The sequence below is a fragment of the Pipra filicauda genome, unplaced genomic scaffold (assembly GCF_003945595.2).
Source record: "Pipra filicauda isolate LSUMZ 115617 unplaced genomic scaffold, ASM394559v2 scaffold83_size3615187_pilon, whole genome shotgun sequence".
Taxonomy (NCBI): domain Eukaryota; kingdom Metazoa; phylum Chordata; class Aves; order Passeriformes; family Pipridae; genus Pipra; species Pipra filicauda.
Genome location: NW_024105020.1, coordinates 633,701 through 653,061, shown reverse-complemented (window position 1 = coordinate 653,061; position 19,361 = coordinate 633,701). Strand labels below are relative to the sequence as shown.

The window sequence follows — 19,361 nt, the reverse complement described above, 5'->3', positions numbered from 1 at the left end:
AAACTCTTCTCATGTGAGTATGAGAATTCTAACAGCTACATTTTGTAGCAGCTGGACACTTTTCCAGGACTTGTTAGGGGGCTATAATAACCTTTCATTTGTAACAACCTGGATAATAGTGGCCATGGTCAAAAAAAGGCTGGTGAACAATACCTCGATCACAGAAGTACCTATTGTTTGAAGAAAAGAATGATGTTGGAGTGTTCCTTTCAAATGCCAGGCAGCATTTGAACACATCATTCGTGCTCAAGCACTGTAACTAGTGTAGAAAGAAAAAGGACTGTGCCACAATTATAACCACATGCTCTGAGTCATGCAGTTGCCGAATTCTGGGAAATTATAAGGCCTCCAGTTCTGGCCATTGACCAGACAAGATGACAGTGTCAAGAAAGCCCCTATTGATCACAGGGGCAGAACAAGAGAAAACAGCTGTAACAACTCAGAAAAAAGACTTGACAGCTCAATGAAGATCTCTGCACAGTCCTTAGCAGCAGCCAAGAAAATAAGCAAAATGTTGGAATTTAGAAACAGCTAAGAATTGTAGAAGGGGGTAGAATGCTGCAGAGTGTGAGGTGGTGGGACAAACTTCCTTTGTAGGCATGTAATATCTGCATGTTTCAGAGACTTCTGCATCTTTCCATGGAGCTGACACAAGAAGATATGGAGAGGTGATAAATAATTAGGTAGACCACTGATCTGATCCAGTTGTGCAATTTCTCTGTTTCTGACAGTTGACTGGAATCATAAAGTTAGCCTGTGGCACAAACTACTATTAAACCTTTATCTCAAGAGCTCTTGTTCAGTTCCTTTAACCACAAGACCATCCTTCATCTCCAATTTCCTCTTTCCATTTCATCTGAAAATATCAAAGGAGCATAATTTCTCCTAATATTGTAGCATTCCAGTCCTGACCAAAACCAGGAAGTGAGCAGCAGGTGAATAAAAATTAAGCTGACATTTTCAAACTTCAAACAAAGATCTGTGTGAGGCAAGGAATGGTTCTGTTAATTTAATCCAAATTGGTTCACTCAGCTCTGGTGATAATCTGATCCATACCAAGCAACTTTTCAGCCAGAAGAACAAAATAGTGTGTGAATTATGCTGAACCCAAAAAACACAATCTGTCCACAACCATACACTCTAGTTCAGAATGGGTGTAGGGAAAGTGGTAGGGAGGGATGGGGTGGTGAATAAGACTCAAAAGTAGTTGGCCTGATGCTTAACAGCAGTTGAGGGTGAAAGAAAAAAAAAAAAAAAAAGAAAAAAAAGAGAAGGAAACAAAACCGAGACATTTATAAATGGAGGTATTGAACCTAAGTCAGAGGAAATATCCCAATGTTATGTAAGAAGTTAGTGAAACCATATTTTGAAAACCATGTAGTTTCCTAACCCTCTTGTATTAAAGGCATAATTTACAAGTGGATTAACTGTGTTGAAGGCTAATAAAGTGTCTATAAAGAGGCCAGAGATACAGAAGTCACTGAGGGGTTAAAAGTAGCATACAAGTTATTGAGAAAAGAGCCTGATCAAAGACAGGCAGAACATCTGGAAGTAAAAATATGGATGTTCTAGTGGTGAGTGAGCTATTCATACATGTACAAACAGAAAATACAACTTAGGGAATAGAGAAGGAGGCTTAGAGAATTGCCAATTCTAAGGTCAAATTTTAAAATTCATAATGAATTTTTATTCTTTGTTTATTTGGGTACACAGTGACTTCTGCAGCATTCATTTAAATACAAACTGAGAAACACAGGTCAGATCAGGCATTTGAGATCTGTGAGCCAAGACAGGAGTTACGGTGCACAGAACTTTCTCCCTCCTCTGTGACTATTTGGCTACATTCCCCACTCCGTTCCTCCCTAGTTATGAGACACTGCAGCTGACTGATTTACGTCAAAAATATCTCTCCTTCCCTTTGCAGACTGAGCACGCAATGAGTCTATATTTCACACACCACTCCTTAGTGATCTGAGCTCCTTTTGCTTCTCATCAACTATTTGGGAACTGCTTGCATTTAGTTCTTGTGTGGGTGTGGATGGTAAACAGAAAAACCTTCTTTCAATCTTCTCTGTACACATCTGTGTAGGGCCTGTAAATTCAGTCTTTGGTAGCCTCTTTAAAGTGTAACACAAAAAACCCTAAAGATGTCTCCCACCAAGCATTGTCAAGTTGCTATATCAGGATTAACATGCATCATTATAGTTTTCCCAATTTCTACTAGAAGAATGAAAACAATTGAAATAAAAGATAATAATTCTGCTATCAATGTGCTAAGTAATGCTTTGTAAAAAGTGAAAATTAGTGATATTTAGTCCCTCTGTTTTGCAAGGAAACACCTTTTAAATCTTTACATTTGCTAAAACATTTTAATGTCTATAAGCTGATATAATGATAGCCACAGGAAGGTTACTGTAGTGGTGTTATTTTTAACACAAGAAGTTACTTCAAGCCTCTAGTCAAAACTATATTGATCCCTTTTCCTACGAACCAAATGCCTTATTCATCTGTTCCAAGTTATTTTTTTCTAAACATTTGTCATTTACATAACACTGAGTAACCAGTCTTGGGAATGCCCTAAACTACAGAAAGCCTCTATAATGATTTCTGACACAGGGGATTTCATGGAGAAACCCTTATATTCATTAGCTGCAGATTCATTGCACTTTCTGTTTGACTGACTATTTCCTAGTGGAACACTGATATTTTATTTGGCTGGCAATAGCTTCTAGCACAGGAGAACAGTTGTATTCTTGAAACTGGCTATCGGAAAGAATTTCCTTGCTTATTTTTCCTCTGTGAGTGTGTGTGTGCACATGCATGCATGTAACTGTGTGCATATGTGTATGCAAGTATTTTAATTAAACATGTTGGGTGTAAATTTTATTTGTCACATCTGTGCTCATTAAACAAAAAAAAAAAAAAGTCACTGTAGTATCAGTGGTTCCTTAATGTATTTAAGCTATTTCATTTAAAAAGTTTTTTTCTCTCTTCATGTATGAAGAGATGTACTTTCAGTCAGATATGATTCTTGCTTAATATATACCCTATTCTTGTATTTCTTGTTCCTTCCTATAGTCTGAAGAAAGATTTCTATGTATAGCTTGTACTTTATATGGAAAAAAAAAATCCACGTAAGTTTCCCTGAATTACTTTTTCTACTGTCCTAAAATATGAGCTCCAGTAAGCAAGAATAAATTCTTCACCTAAAAGAGACATAAAATGTCACCTAGCATTTTATTTTCATTTCTAGCTTTGTGTTTCTAATTATCTTCCCATCCATACTATGTTTCTCAGCAGGAAGAAGTAAGGGGAAAAAAACTAAAATAAGACTACTGAAATGAGCCTTTCCAAAAACGAAAATAACATTTTATCATCCTGGGATTTTCAAGATTCATGAAAAGAAATAGTATTAAAAAATGCATCTGAAGTTGGAGTTTACTACCTTAATGGATTTCTCTGTGGAGTCAGGCTATCTCTGTTCCTTTAGCAGATCTGGGAATCCTCAGATTTATCCCTTACAAACAGGGTGGCAGAATAAGGATGTTGAAACCAATCATTTACTTTGAGATTGTACTGGATTTGATTTGCATACTGAAGTTTCTCAGTAATTTTAGGGCTTGCTCCCTTCTGTTAATACATTTTGGGTCTCAACACCTTTCTTTTCTCCTTGTTCTTCTCTTTCTATTTCTTAAAGTCTTTATTGGTAAGATTCCTTAGAAAGAGAGTACATAGTTTTGAGAAAATATTTCTTCTTCATTCAAACATAAGTATTAGAGGGTTTCTAGATCTCTCACAGCTTATGTAATATTTAAACAGACGTGATAGTGGGTTTTTTTCAAGCGATGATATGTGGCATTATATATGTTGACATATATTCACTTTTTATTGTTCCTTTGTCTCTGCTTTTTTTTTTTTTTTCCCCTGTTTGTCTGCTAGTTGAATCTAGTTCCATTGTACTAGTCTCTCCCACAGGAGCAAAATTTACTCAGTGAATATCTTTTTACATCCACTTAAAATGTTCAGGTTTTGTAGTTATCCACTTTGTTAAATACAAACACCAGAGCAGTCTGGTCAGCCAGCATAAAAGGGTATGACCACAGCAAAAAGTGAATTCAATGATTCTGAAGAAAACAAATCTTTAATAGAATTTAACCTGCTATGAGGAAAATTCTTAAGTTCAGTGCTTCAAAAATTTTACAAGAGAAGGAAGAAAATGTTGTTAATATTTCCCAGAAACACTAGGAAAAGATGCTTGAAAATGTTTAGCATAGAAGTGGATCAGACAGATCGCGAAACAGATGGGTGCCAGTGCCTAACCACCCAATTCACCTTTTCCGTTGCTGCTATCAGGCAGCCAGATAAACTGATAAAAAAAGATGCATGAAAGGGAAAATCTGCTTCCTGGAATCTTGAGGTAATTTTTGAGAGCGTATGTTTGTGTGTATGTAGTTCCTCCTCTGGATAGTGTCTTCCTAGTCCAATTTAAAGCAAATATCAATTATTACCCCAACCAGAATTTGTCCCTGCCGTACTCCAATGCTAGTCGCAGTCTATATGACAGAACATTTCACTAGAAGAGTTTAATTTTGCGGTACCATTTTCCATGAGTGGGAACTTTCTTCTATCAAAACATTATAAATTAACCTTTTTTTGAGTCCCTAGGAAATGCACTGTATCATCTACCTCCTATCACATTAGCTTTTGTTACTTGATATCTCCTGTGCAAAGTACAGAGGAGATCTCACCAGTTATAAACTCTCCTTATCTTCAGGTGCTTTGGACAGACTTCAGATTTCCCCTGGATCTTTTTCATACCTAATTTTTCCTCCTAGCTTATGTACTTTTGAACACTTTTTATTTATGGGTAGGGAAAATGAGCTCAGTATGCCTACTGGAGTTTATCATTCAGAGTGGATACATTTTATATGTCCCTCAAAATCCCTTTTGTCATCTGCAAAATACATATATTGAAGTTCCTTGACCATTGTTCACTCACTGGTAGATTAAAATCTGTATTATATCAGACTGCACATATTTTCCATGTTTTGTTTTAAAAGATAGGCACCTGTCAGATTGAAAAAAGAGCAAATGACATCTCATTGGTTATGCTATGAGATATACTATACTATACATTAAGCAGGACTGGACCCAGTACTGAGCCCTGGGAAACACCACTAGTGACTGGCTGGTAGCAGCATGTAACTCTATCCCCCACCACTTTCTGGGCCTGGCCATCCAGACAGATTTTTGCACAGGGAACAGAGGACCTGTCCAAGCCATGAACAGCCCATTTCTTCAGGAGAATACTGTGGGAGACAGTGTAAAGGCTTTACTAAACTCCAGGCAGGCAACACCCACAGCCTTTCCCTCATCCCCTAAATGGGTCACCTTGCCGTAGCAGGTGACTAAGTTGGTCAAGCAGGATTTGTCTTTCAGAATCCCATGCTGGCTGGGCCTGATCCCAAGTTATAGAAACAGTCTTTGTTGTCTTTTATGGCAATAGTAAGATTGAGTTCTAGTTGGGCTTTGGACCTTCTAATTTTCTCCCTACATAACCTCAAAACATCCTTGCACTCCTCCTGAGTTTCCTGCCCCGTCTTCCAAAACCTTTTGTCTTGTTTCCTGAGTTCCAGTGAAAGTTCTCTGTTCAGTCAGGCTGGTCTGCCTCCCTGCTAGCTGATCTTTTGGCACATTGGGTCAGCCTGCTCCTGCACCATTAAGATTTCCTTCTTGAAGAATGCCCAGCCTCCCTGGACTCCTTTGCCTCTCAGGACTGCCTACCAAGGGACTCTCTCAACCGGTCTTCTAAAGACATCAAAGTCTGCCCCTCTGGAAGTCCAGTGTGGCAATTCTGCTGGCCCCCTCCTTACTTCTCCAAGAATTGAAAATTCTATTATTTTGTGATCTCTGTGCCCAAGAGAGCCTCTGACCATCACATCTCCCACCAGTCATTCTCTGTTTGCAACAGCAGGTCCAATGCGGATCCTTCCCTTGTTGCCTCCCTTGCCATCTGTGTCAGGCAGTTCTTTTCCACACATTTCAGGAACCTTGTGGACTCATTCGTCTCCACAGTGTTTTATTTTCAGCAGATGACTGGGAAGCTGAAGTTCACCATTAGAACTAGTGGCAGCAATTGTGAGATTTCTCTCCTCTTATATAGAATATTTTTTCTGCCTCTTCATCCTAGTCATTCCTCTTGATATTATAAAATTATAATGCTTGAAGACATAAGGTGTTATTCTAAGAACCTAGATCTGACAATGGCCTTGATATTTGCTTAGCACATAGCTCAGCAGCATAGGTCTCCACAGGTAGAGAAGTTTTTATACCTGAGACCAATAGCAGCTCAGAGTAGCTGTGTAGACTCTGCCCTCTGTGCCAGTTTCCTTGGGAACTTGTCCATAAGCAGAGAAAAAAGAGTCTGTGGTAGGAAAGCTTTAACCACACACTCCTCTGGTCTCCTGCCCTCCTCTCTTTCTTTTCACCATCCAGACTGGCACTTTTATCTGGAGTGTTAGCAACAGTAGCACCGAAGTCATCCAGACAGTTCCCCAGACTTTGCTGTGGTCTTCAGGAGCCTCCAGAAATCCTGAGGTGAGAACCTGATGGACTGTATCTTTCAGAGATTTAAGAACATGCATAAATATTTTAATTCTGACCATAGAATACCTTTCATCCTCACTTACCTTTGTCCCTTTCTCCTTTCTTTTCTCTTTCCTCTCTTTTCTGTGTCTCACTCTTCCAAGATCTATTTAATTACGCACATAGAAAAGAAAATGCTGATATCAAAAGAGCAATTCCCTCTTTTGATTTCCAATTCATTTCCCCCTCTCATTCAAGAGAATAGAAATATACAAAGTAATTTGGTATATAAAATGATTCCCCATAATTTTAATCCTTTTAAAGCGCTTATGGAGATTATCATGGTTTGATTTATTTTGACAAGGGATGGTAAAAATTGTAAGAACAATAGTCTAGTAAAAATGTTTTAAGAGCCTGTTGCTGTGTTACAGGAATGAACATTTCAGGTGTTTCATGGGTTTGGGGGATGATTTCTTAATACAGCTAAATGAATTAAAGTAACGCAAGGACAAGTATTTATAATAAGTAGAAATGGACACCATTTTGCTAATGCTTGAAGATTTTTTTTCCAGCTGTGAAGACATCACATTTTTCTGTTCTGTGTCTTCATTTTTTTCCATCTTCCTTTTCTTTTCACAGATCAGGCATCTAGATGTCTGAGCCACAATGAAATCACAGAATTGCCTAAATTCCTGAGTCACAGGGTCTTCCCTAGCACGGGTTTGAGTTTGGTCACAATATCTAGCAAGTAACCATTTCCCAGGCGCAATCACAGAGTGAGGCAGAGTCTGGTCCCATGAACTTATAAGTCCTACCCCACTACCCTTTTACCCAGGATTCCTTTATTTTGTAGGCGTAAATTGTGTCTGTACTCTGATTTAGACTGAGTCTTGTAGCTCAACATCCAAAAGGATGAAATGCAGTGAGCATGATAGTAGTAACAGCAACAAAGAGCGTTCTCTGAGTCAGACTCTGCACTCAGAAGCTCAGTAACATCATGGTCCCACAGACTGAGAATGGGTCTCACCATATGATATGCCACAAGGCTTGCTCAGCCTTATGCAACAAGGTTTATTCATCAGCAGTATGAACACATCCTGCTCCATAACCCTACCATGAAGATGCAGTCATCTGGGCTGATCTGTTTGTATCAGGATTAGGAGTACCACCGTGAAAAAAACTACAATGGTAAGAGTGGGTCTGCACAGTCTTACAGTTTCCCTCTTGAATTGGCTTCCACTACCTAGATGTTTTGTGATCCCAGTGTCTTACTCTGCAAATGCAGAAAAATGAAAGAGAAAAAATTAGAAAATATGCATATGAAGTTTTCACAACATTTTCATCCCTTTATTCTGTGTTTATGTTTGTAACTTTGGATGTCAGTTTTGTTCACTGATGAAATTTATAATCTGTGATGGATAATATAGGTTATTCAGAACAAACCTGAGTTTTTAGAAAGCAGAATTTCTGGGGAATTTCTGGAGAACTGAACCTCAAAAAAAAAATCATAAAAAAGATACCATGTGGTGTATAACATATAGAATTCAGAGAACAATCAGCTGCTGTCATAAGATCTTTTTAACTAATAAATCTAAATTTCAAACTGTTTCAAAGAAATAGTGATCTTTAAAAAAATATTAAAACAGCAGAAAAGAAATGAAAAGAGGAAGAGGGTGAATAACAGGGCAGGCAAATGACTGATCTTTCTGTGTGGTTTTCACTCGAGCACGAGAAGAATGATTACATCCCTACAGCAGTCTTCAAAGTGTTGGAGTCAGAGAGTGGAATAGGAAATGAACTGCAGTTCAGTGACCCTCTGTGGCCTGAACAGTGGGAGCTGGTAAGCACAGCATTTCCACTTTATTCACTTCTCTTTTTTTCAGCCACTGTCAGTAGAAGGCCTTCCCCCAGAAACGGTTTTGCGTCATTATTGTAACCTGAAAAAAACTTAATCTGGTCGATCTATCTATGTATAGGTGGATATAATCTGCATGGGTAGATGTTTCAATGGTCTACGTACACACAGGCTGATTGTACATGTGGATGATATAGCAATGAATAACTACAGCGTTCCTGAAGAAGGCTGATTTCCAGTTTGAAATAGAATACATACTGAGCCTTGAAAATTTCTTTGTGTTTCATTAGGGATAAAACCACAAGTTGGTCACCTAGGTCTGCTTGGATAATAGATACAAAGTACAGCTTTCAGCCTGGTCTGTAATTTTCTTTCTAATGGAGCTGCTTTCTCTGTCACAAAACATAGGCAAAATACCCTAGCCTTCAGGAAAGGAAAGTACACTGTATAAATATAGTCACTCTGTGATGTCACTTAAGGGATGCTCGATCTTGTCATCTTGATCTATTCTTATACTATCTAATGCTTAGCAAGAACTTTAATGCGTATCACATAGTTTTCCATAAAATGACACCTCTGCAATGACATGATAAAACTGCATGTAAACATACCCAGGTGGTAAACCTGTAAGATGTTCCAGTATATGTATCCTTGTAGACAAGTAGAAGGCCTACTGATGATCCAAGTGAGATTCTTTTTTATTTTTTTGTTTTGTAACTGGAGATTCTTTGATCTTTGAAAGGGAGTTTCAGACTTTTCAATGTGTTTATTTTAAAAAAGAAGTACACTCTTAATCACATCCAGATTTACCAAACTTTTTTACTAATGTTCAGAAGTAGCTCAGATAAAATTATCACTTAGATGCTTAGGGAAATAGAGTATTGAGGTACCTATGTTGTTTATCCTAGTAGATTGTGATGGCAGATTTTCCTTTCATTCAGAAAATATGACTGAGTGAATCACTGAACACTGTTTGTCAAGGGAAAAAGTTAATAGTTAAGCCTGTAGTCTGATTAATTTTTGTCTTTCTGCCCTGAAGAAATCCCTGACCCTCCAAATTTCTTTGGGACTTCTTTTTGCTTCAGCTTCAGTTCTGTGTAAAGCCACTTGGACTCTTGGAGCTGGGAAGAGGGTGAACAGTTGTTTTTGCCATTATTATAGAGTGATTCACAGAGTAGTTAGGGTTTGAAGGGACCTTAAAGATGATCTAGTTCCAACCCTACAGCCATAGGCAGGGACAGCTTCAATTAGATCAGTTTGCTCAAAGCCCCATCCAATCCGGCCTTGAACAATTCCAGAGATGGAGCACCTACAGCTTCTCTGGGCAACCTGTTCCAGAGCCTCAACACCCTCACAGCAAAGAATTTCGTCCTAATATCTGATCTAAAACTGTCCTCTTTCAGTTTAAAAATATTATCCCCCTTTATATCTGTAGGCCCTGATAAAAAATCCCGCTCTCTCCATTCATCTTGGAGCCCCCCTGTAATTTCCAGAAGGCCACAATAACATCTCCCCAGAGCCTTCTCTTCAACAGGCTGAATAACTTCAGCTCTCTGAGCCTGTCTTTGCAGGAGAGGTGCTCCATCTTTCTGATCATTTTCATGACCCTCCTCTGAATGCACTCCAACAGGCCTATGTACTTCTTGTACTGAGAACCCCGTTGAATATAATAAAACTGATAACAGTGAGGGTTTCATTAAATAAAGAGCTATAAAATATGTTTCCCAACAAATCTAAACCATATACCACCATACTGCGATATAAAATGGTACACAGTTCTTAGTGCCTATTACACTGTTTTTAATGTCATTTTTCTACAAGGTAATAAGATCTATTTAGGCACTCTCTTTATGACAAAATTTATCCTCAAAAAATTTCATAGGGTCTCTTGATCATATTGTGAAATGTGAGAAAGAAACTCCAAAGCTAATAAATCTCTGTTTTTTACAAAATCTTTCTGATATAAAAAGAAAAATCATTGTTTTATATATCTATCAGTATTTTACTGAAGTCTTACTTATTTTTACTATGTTCTGAAGTTACACTTTTCTTTCTCCTATTCCATTTTTATCTGAAAAGACTAGATACATATTTGAAAAGAGACATGGAGAGAACATGAGTCTAGCAGTCTGTGTTTTTGGAAACTCATTTTTTTTAATTGAAGGTTTGTCTATTTTCATATGGTTTTCACTAAAATTCTCTGTAGTTTTAGAAAAGAGACTAAATCTTCATTCCTCTTACATTTTAAATCTGCGTTTTACAAAAGAAATGCCTAATACAGTACTCCTGAGATCCCAACAAAGAAACTCCTAGATGAATAATTAAGAGGTGAATTAATGTATTTATGATTCAAAATCTAGGAATATAAATGGAGGGATGTTGCGTCATCATGTGGGCTGCAAACAGAATAAAGGGTTATGTTAAATGAACACTGAAAATAGAAACTTTGCCTTTTCCTCTACAGTTCCTTGTTGAAGCCAAACACTTGATAATTACTCTTGACTATTTCCAAATCCCATCACAAGAACTGTCTTTTCCTCAGCCAAGGAATTCTAATTCACTTCTACTCTAATTAAAGAATCAGACCTTTCTCCCTGGATTCAGCCTTTCCCGGACTTTTTGTTACTATCAAAACTTGTACACTTGTCCACTTCAGCCTCAATAACTGGGCTGTATGAAAATCCTTATGTCCTACACATCTTACTCATATTTATATGTAAGAAGAGTATTTCAGTCCCTCCCTATGTGTTGTGATCAAGGCCCTAGATCATTCCTTGCACGACTCACACTGCATTTGAAATGATCTTCAAGGACTCCTGCTGACTTCAAAGAAACAGATTTTGTTTAGCATTTTAGCAGAGCAGCTTTACTACAGAACAGCTCTGCAGCTTTGAAGCATGGTACTCCTTAAAATAAGTGAAAATTTAGAAACTGTGTCCTTCCTTCATAAATTTTCTTCTGTCTGAATTCCTGATGTGTGTTCACACCAGTGGGCTCTGCCTGTTGTTCTTGCATATCCAAAGGCTCCAGCTGAAATGGTCTTTTTATATGCAGTTTTCCCCAATGGACATACCACCCATTTAAAGCACCAGTTTGGTGTATCACTGAGCACACATTTTATGGAAAGGTTGTGGCTGTGTTATTGCACCTGATGTCCACGACAAGAAATAAGCTCCTGCATCTGTGATGTTGAAAGGGCTTCATCTGATCAGCAGGGAGTGTATCTTTACCTAAAGAGAAGGAAAAATAACATTTTACTCCCTTTGTGTTTCCCATAAATAATTCTAAACAAGTAATGCCAACTTGTAGTAATGGAGGGTGTTGTAGTCTGCTCTATAGGAGCTCCAGTCCAGCAGTCTTCAGAGTGCTTTGACAATAGGACCAAAGGCTATGAGAAGTATTGTCTCTATCCTATGTAGTGCAAAACTTTGGTCCTCAGGATGTGTAGGGTGTCAAGTTTATGTGTGACATGATATGAGGAGATGAATTTACTGAATTTTCTCCTGATCTTTTACAACACAGGAATATTAGGGCTCTCTCCTTAATACATCTTGTATATTCTTAGCATCTAATAACTGCGCTCATCCACAGATTTCTTTGGATAACCCAAATGTACTTTTTTGGAATCCCCCTCATCTTTACAGCAATGGAGGTGTCTTTCCCTAATTTCAACACTGCTTTGTTAAGTTCTTTTCACCCTTTTTCCTGACTCTCGTAAAGGGCTTTGGGTTACTGCCTTATCAGGTACATCATTCTTGCTTCCGAAGAGGGCAGGGGGCTACATCAAACACCTCTGCTTTTACCTTACTGGTGTCTGAATTTGGCCTACCGTGGCCTCTGTTAGCATGTTTGACCTATAATTCAAAATCCTCTGCTTCAGGAGCATGGCATGTGTCTTTTACAGATTCCTCTTCTGAGCCTATCCTATATGGATAGGCTGTCTCTGGACTAGTGTTGCACTAGAGCTTTCTGATAGTTTCAGTTTCCTTCAATTGTACGAGAGAATGTTGGTCTTTGCAGGCAGTAACACTCGTAGTAGATTATGGCTGTGATAGGTAGGTTGTTCTGACCTGTCCTCAGTGGAGGAATTCCCACAAGCAAAGTGCATGATACGTTGCACGTGTATCATGTAAAACCAGCTGTAAAGCACTTTACGACACCTCCTTGAGAGGGCTGCATTGTGTGTAAAGCTGTGTGCCCTGCAGTCCTGCACAGAGCACCAGGCCTCTGCATTGCTCTGTGTCTGAAAGATTGTCACCCCTTACAACAATGTCATCACACCCAGGACTTTATTACAATGACTTGGTGGCTCTCAGAGGCTTTCTCCTAACCCCCAGCCCTACCTGATGCTTTGGGTTTTTTTCTCCAGGGCACACTGTGTTCATATTGCTCAAGTAATTTCATTTGCTAAGGCCAGCCCTGCCTCTATCTTTGAAACAATATTAACGTTTCTCTCTTCCCATCTCACAGTCTACTCCCCACCTTGAAATGATGCCTCACATTTGAAGCAAATGCATTCAGGTGTAACTGCTGCTGTGGTTCCTGTAGGGCTCCCACACTACAAGCTGACAGTCAGCATCACTCTGCCATTGGAAGCCTGTGTTGTTATGGATAAGTAGAGAATGGACACGAAAGCAAAGCTGGCCAAAAATCATAGAATCATAGAATGTTAAGGGTTGGAATGAATCTTAAAGATCATCTAGTCCAAACCCCCACAGCCATGGGCAGGGACACTTCTCACTAGACCAGGTTGCTCAAGGCCTTATTCAACCTGGTCTTGAACACTACCAAGGTTGAGACATCCACAACTTCCCTGGGCAATCTGTTCCAGTGTCTCACCACCCTCACAGTAAAGAATTTCTTCCTAAAAAAGCCCTTCCCTCCTGCTTATTCCTATAAGAAAGTACCAAAATGAACTCAGGATGGAGCATTTCCCACTGTTTCTGCTGGCACAAGCAAGGAGTGTCTCCACGATATGCTGCGTAGTGAGTCCTGCCAGCTGCCCTAGGAGCAACTGAAACTCAAAGGAAAAATAAAAAAGTTTGAATGAGTGAATGAGGAAATGGTGCTCGGGAGCACTGAGATTGTTCAATGTCTGATTGTGGGTTTGCTAGGGTTTTTTTTATTTGCTAAATAACATAATGCTTTGTTTGTACTGACAAAGGTGTTGAAAATGCTATCAGTTAAATAGCTTCTACGCCATAGTTAAGAGATGGGAGTTCAGAACACATTAGCAGGCCCATATAAAAGTCAATTACAGAGGAGATTTTGTGGGTAAAAGTGTGGCTACTAAGATAAAAGCTTTAAAATATTCAAAAGCCTTTTCTTTTTCTTCTTTTTTTTCCTCTTGTTGTGGAATTTGCACCTCTATAAACACAATTTATTAACATATGTTGCTGTTAAGTCTGAAATAACCGTCTCCGGTTCTGGCTGAATAAAGGGGCTATGCCTGACTGCTGCTGGGAGAAAATTAAGACAGGTTCTCAATCTAGTGCTCCCAATTTGCTCCTGAAGAAGCAATTTGAGTCAGCCTCTTTCCTAATGCACAGTGCCTGCCCTGTAAGACAATGCCAGTGGGTGGATCAGTGTCCTGAAGAATGGTACAGAGCCAAAGATCTGTGTTTATGGGAAGTTAAGGTTACAGCTGACCAGAGGCAGAGGGGTACACAGACTGCACTGTTCTGTGCAGGCAAAGGAGCCTTTGCAGAGTAACAGGACTAAAAGAAAAAAATAGTCAGAAATATTTGTATATATGACAAAGTGCACATTCAGTGAAAAGTTGGAAACAATATCCTCAATGGTCACATGAGACCAGAAGAAAAGAATGATTACTCTACATTTGTGTGTTTGTATTTTCACAAATTTAAAATAGTATATGCACATTCAGGAACATGTATCTTCATGACCAGATTAAGCTGCATGGCAGCTGAGCCCTGTAGACCTCTAGTCTTAAATAAAGGCAACCACTGAAAATGAGGAATGAGCAATAGAAGTGGTTGACTGTGATATCTATTTCTTTATACGAGTTTTACCAACAAATGGTCTCTCTAGTGGCTCAGAACACTTCTTGCACATTTTTCTCTTAGTTATTATACCATGAACTTATTTAAATTAGTGGTTTCATCTGATAAGGCCGTGTTAGACTGGTAAGACAACAAAGACAGCAATTTGAGTGGAAGTAATACAAGCTAAAAGTGAGCTCAAGCAATTTGAGGAGGACATGAAAACACTGTTTTCAACAGTAGGTTGTCCTCAGGACAACTGGCTTCTGGAACTGGTAGACAGAGACAGGAAGCCAAATAGCCCCCCTGTAATCCTGGAGGAAAGAGTTTGCAACCTGCTGAGCCACTTGGATCCTCACAAGTCTGTGGGACCAGATGGGATCCATCTTAGGGTGATGAGGGAGCTGGCAGAAGAGCTTGCCAAGCCACTCTCCATCATTTACCAACAGTCCTGGCTCACTGGGGAGGTTCCAGATGATTGGAATTTGGTGAATGTCACACCCATCCACAAAAAGGGCCGGAAGGAGGACCTGGGAAACTACAGGCCCGTCAGCCTGACCTCAGTGCCTGGCAAGGTTATGGAGCAGAACATCCTAAGCGCAATCACATGACACCTACAGGACGGACAGGGAATCAGACCCAGCCAACATGGGTTTAGAAAGGGCAGGTCCTGCCTAACCAACCTGATCTCCCTTTATGATCAGGTGACCCACCTGATGGATGAGGGGAAGGCTGTGGATGTGGTCTATCTAGACTTCAACAAAGCCTTTGACACCATCTCTCATAGCATACTCCTGAAAAAACTGGCTACCCAAGGCTTGGACAGGGGCACCCTGTGCTGGGTGAGGAACTGGCTGGAGGGCCGGGCCCAGAGAGTGGTGGTGAACAGGGCTGCAAACAGTTGGTGGTCGGTCGCTAGTGGTGTCCCCCAGGGATCAGTTGGGCCCAGTTCTGTTCAATATCTTTACTGATGATCTGGATGAGGGGATTGAGTCCACCATTAGCAAATTTGCAGATGACATCAAGTTGAGGGGGGAATGTTGATCTGCTGGAAGGCAGGAGGGCTCTTCAGAAAGATCTGGACAAGCTGGAGAGTTGGGCTGGTTCCAATGGGATGAGGTTCAACAAGGCCAAGTGCCGGGTCCTGCACTTTGGCCACAACATCCCCATGCGGTGCTACAGGCTGGGGACAGAGTGGCTGGAGAGCAGCCAGACAGAGAGGGACCTGGGAGTTTAAATTGACAGGAAGCTGAACGTGAGCCAGCAGTGTGCCCAGGTGGCCAAGAAGGCCAATGGCATCCTGGCCTGGATCAGAAACAGTGTGGCCAACAGGTCCAGGGAAGTGATTCTTCCCTTGTATTCAGTGCTGGTGAGGGCACACCTTGAGAGCTGTGTCCAGTTCTGGCCCCTCAATTCAGGAAGGATGTCGAGGTGCTGGAGCAGGTCCAGAGAAGAGCAACAAGGCTGGTGAAGGGACTGAAACACAAGTCCTACGAGGAGAGGCTCAGGGAGCTGGGGTTGTTTAGCCTGGAGAAAAGGAGGCTCAGAGGAGACCTCATCACTCTCTACAACAATCTGAAAGGAGGCTGTAGCCAGGTGGGCGTCGGTCTCTTCTCCCAGGCAGTCAGTAGTAGGACAAGGGGGCACAGTCTTAAGCTCTGCCATGGGAAGTTTAGGTTGGATATTAGGGTGAAATTTTTTATGGAGAGAGTAATCAGACATTTGAATGGGCTGCCCAGGGAGGTGGTGGATTCACTGTCTTTGGAGGTTTTTAAGATGAGACTGGATTTGGCACATAGTGGCATGCCCTAGTAACCACGGCGATATTGGATCCAAGGGTTGGACTTGATGCTCTCGGAGGTCTTTTCCAACCCATTTGATTCTATGATTCTATGATTCTATGACATGCAGGATCTAGTTGCCATCATCCTATCTTGAATTAGCTGTTGGCTAGATGTTCTTTAAGATATTATGGGAAAGGGATAATGGAGAGCCTGAACAAGTGACACAATATGAAAAATAAGGGAAAAAATGTAAATTCAAGGTACTGATGTGCTCATAAGGAATATTTTTAAATAAACTAAATGCTCAGGGTTTTAAATAAATGAAAGGAAATCATTCCTTACAAACATAATTGCACATATAAAATTGTTCTTCATCATTTTTTACCATGTAAATTAAGTTACATTATTTATATAAGATACAATAATGTATGGAGATATCCAGCACAGGAGTCTCTTGTAACATTTTGAAGTACTGTCAAATGAACAACTCAAAAACATTGATACCAGTGAGTTATCTGTGCTTCAATTAGGTCTACCTGAAACTGCCTTATGAGTGGAAAAGCTTTTATGGAACAGATATAGATGGACATAAACTTGTTCATCTATGCATGAACTATATCTGCTTAGGCTTGTTTTTCTCAGGAGACTTAGAAAATACTCATTGAGATTGTTAAAATAGATTAACCATAAGAACACTTCCTTTATCAAGTTAGTAAAAAAGGAAGAAAAGATTATGAGAGAAACAGTTAAGCAGAGGACAAACTTGGAAGTGTCTCTATCTTGCCTCTTTTAAAGCATCAAAGACCACAAATCTTCTGAAGTTCCTGGAGCATAAATGTCAGGAATCTAGAGAACTTTACCAAATACACTCTTCACGTACTGTAAGAAGAAAGAAATGAATGTGCTATAACAGTACTAGATATTCTTGTAAATAAGGAAATTGCCCATGTGGGAAGTGGCAATAACTTAGGATATATTGTACTTACTTTACAATAGTCTGGTCATACCATACCCTATTACAATACTCAGCATTTTTAAAGGTCCCCCCTGAGACAAAAAGAGGTTCCAGATGCAAAACTTTACAACAGCACATCTGTATTTCATTTGTAGTTCAGATCTTCTAATGTCCCGTTCTAGATTTTCCCTTCTCTCTTTAGGCTTCATACTGTGAGACTGTGTTGTGGAGGAGCAATGTGCTCTGTCTCAGCTCTGTAAGTCATGGAACACTTGTTGCTGAAAATATGATGCTTGTCCTCCTAGCATGTGAGGCTATACTTAAATGTTTGCTCTGGCAGTCTCTGAATGTCTCAGGCTTCTGTATCTGGAATACAGAACCACTGACATAGAGTGAGAAAAGCTGTTTTGTCACTGAAATATGGAAAGTTGGTTGCTAGTGGCATGGTAATGTAATGGCAAACCATCCTGGTTTATATATTGTTATTGTGGGGTGCTGAACTGAAAATCATTGAATGGAAGTAAACTTCCTCCACTGACTTAAAACTACTGAACTGTAGGAGACGAAGCAGGAAAAGCCCGTGTTTTATTTCTGAATTTCCTGTATTTTCTCATCTAATTTAATTTAGTGACAAAATCTTCACTAAGGTACCTGATCCTTAGTTCCAATACTACACTTGTATATGAACTGAGACTTTTCTTAGAGCAGAAGAGATTAGATTAGTCTAGAGTCTGCTCCAGAGACTGTGGCACAGCAACTTCTGCTGATTGGAACTTAAAGAAAACTGTCAAAAATATAACCATGTTGGTCCTTTTGAATGGACCAATTGGTAACAAAAGGATCATGGAAGGATAGACTCTTGCCTTTTTAAGCTCCCTTTCAATTCATATTCCTTATCAAAGTGTTGTGATTACTTTGCAGTACTTTTTGTGCTTTGTAGTCAGTGCTGTAGAAATTACATGGCAGCAAGTGTTTGGATAGTGCAGGACCTTTCCTTGTTTAGATGATTTTATCACATTCTGTAATAATAGTTTGTAACAGGAATTCCTTTAAATAAAGAAACTTTTTATTTTGGGCTAGTGTAGAATTTATGGGCTTGGGATGTAGCTGTTTCTCTTTCATTTCCTTTCAAAAATTACCCACAAAAATGCTCCTCTTGCAAAATCAAACAGACTGCTCAAACTTTCGAATGAATCCTGTGCCTTACACATTGCCATCACAGACATAATAGTGCAAGGGAAAGGTTAAATATCACACTTACCAGCACTTTGATAGCATATGACAGTGTAAAATGTAACAATGTACTTTTCTGGCTTATGAATATGAACCACCTGGGGACAATTTACAAATAAAATGGTTAAAAAACTAATTGCCCAGTGTGCAATCTCCTTGAATATTCATTCCATACAAAGGTAATCATTGTGCAGAGCTTTTTTTATCTCTTGAAAACTTGTCTTCCTCTTAGCAGGAAGGCAGGATGCTGTGTGGGTACCAGTTCAAGAAGGTTACAGCAACAGTTTTCTCTTTACACTGCACTCACCCTTTTTCTGTCTAAAGCTTGTGGAGCAAGGAATTGATGGCTGCATCCACTACAGCATTGATAAAACAATCATTAGCAAAACCCTTGGGTTTGGGCCAAGGCTTCCCTGTTTCCCAAATACCATTGCCAAGTCTCAACATTTCCCATGAATCACAATCCCTCATCATGACCTGCTGCCCTTACCACTGACTATGCACTACATTTCCTTACCATGACCTTACAGGTTTTTGATCTATTTTCATGCTTATTGTTACATATTTTAAGAAATTCTGCTTTTTTTTTTAAATAGAGATTTCAAAGCTTGGAGTGGGAGGTGGAACAGCACAGTTTACCTCAAAAATTTGGTCAGTTGTTGAGAAGATTCATAGAGCATTTTTACAGTCATGGATAAGGAAAATAATGTTAATTTATGACTCTTCATGTATCACAAATTTTATACTGAAAGGGACAGTGTTATGGTGTCATGCAGAATGGAAGCATGCCCTCAAAATACATTTAGACCTTTTGATAGCGAGTCAAACAAGGTACATTTACATTTTGCAGTTCTTCAGATTGGTATTGTCCCCTTTACTATGCCCAGTTCTCTCCTGATTCTCTCTAATGTGTGTGCAAATTTCCTGACATACACACCATCTTTTCA

At 39.5% G+C, this 19,361-nt stretch overlaps 1 long non-coding RNA gene across 1 annotated transcript in view; it reads left to right on the top strand.

Moving 5' to 3' along the window:
- Positions 1-6,528: 6,528 nt before the first annotated feature.
- LOC113999983 overlaps positions 6,529-19,361 on the top strand; it is a 262,086-nt gene continuing 249,253 nt past the window's right edge. The window contains exon 1 of the long non-coding RNA XR_005566976.1: positions 6,529-6,597. This is a non-coding gene — a long non-coding RNA (uncharacterized LOC113999983). The remainder of the gene's footprint in view (positions 6,598-19,361) is intronic.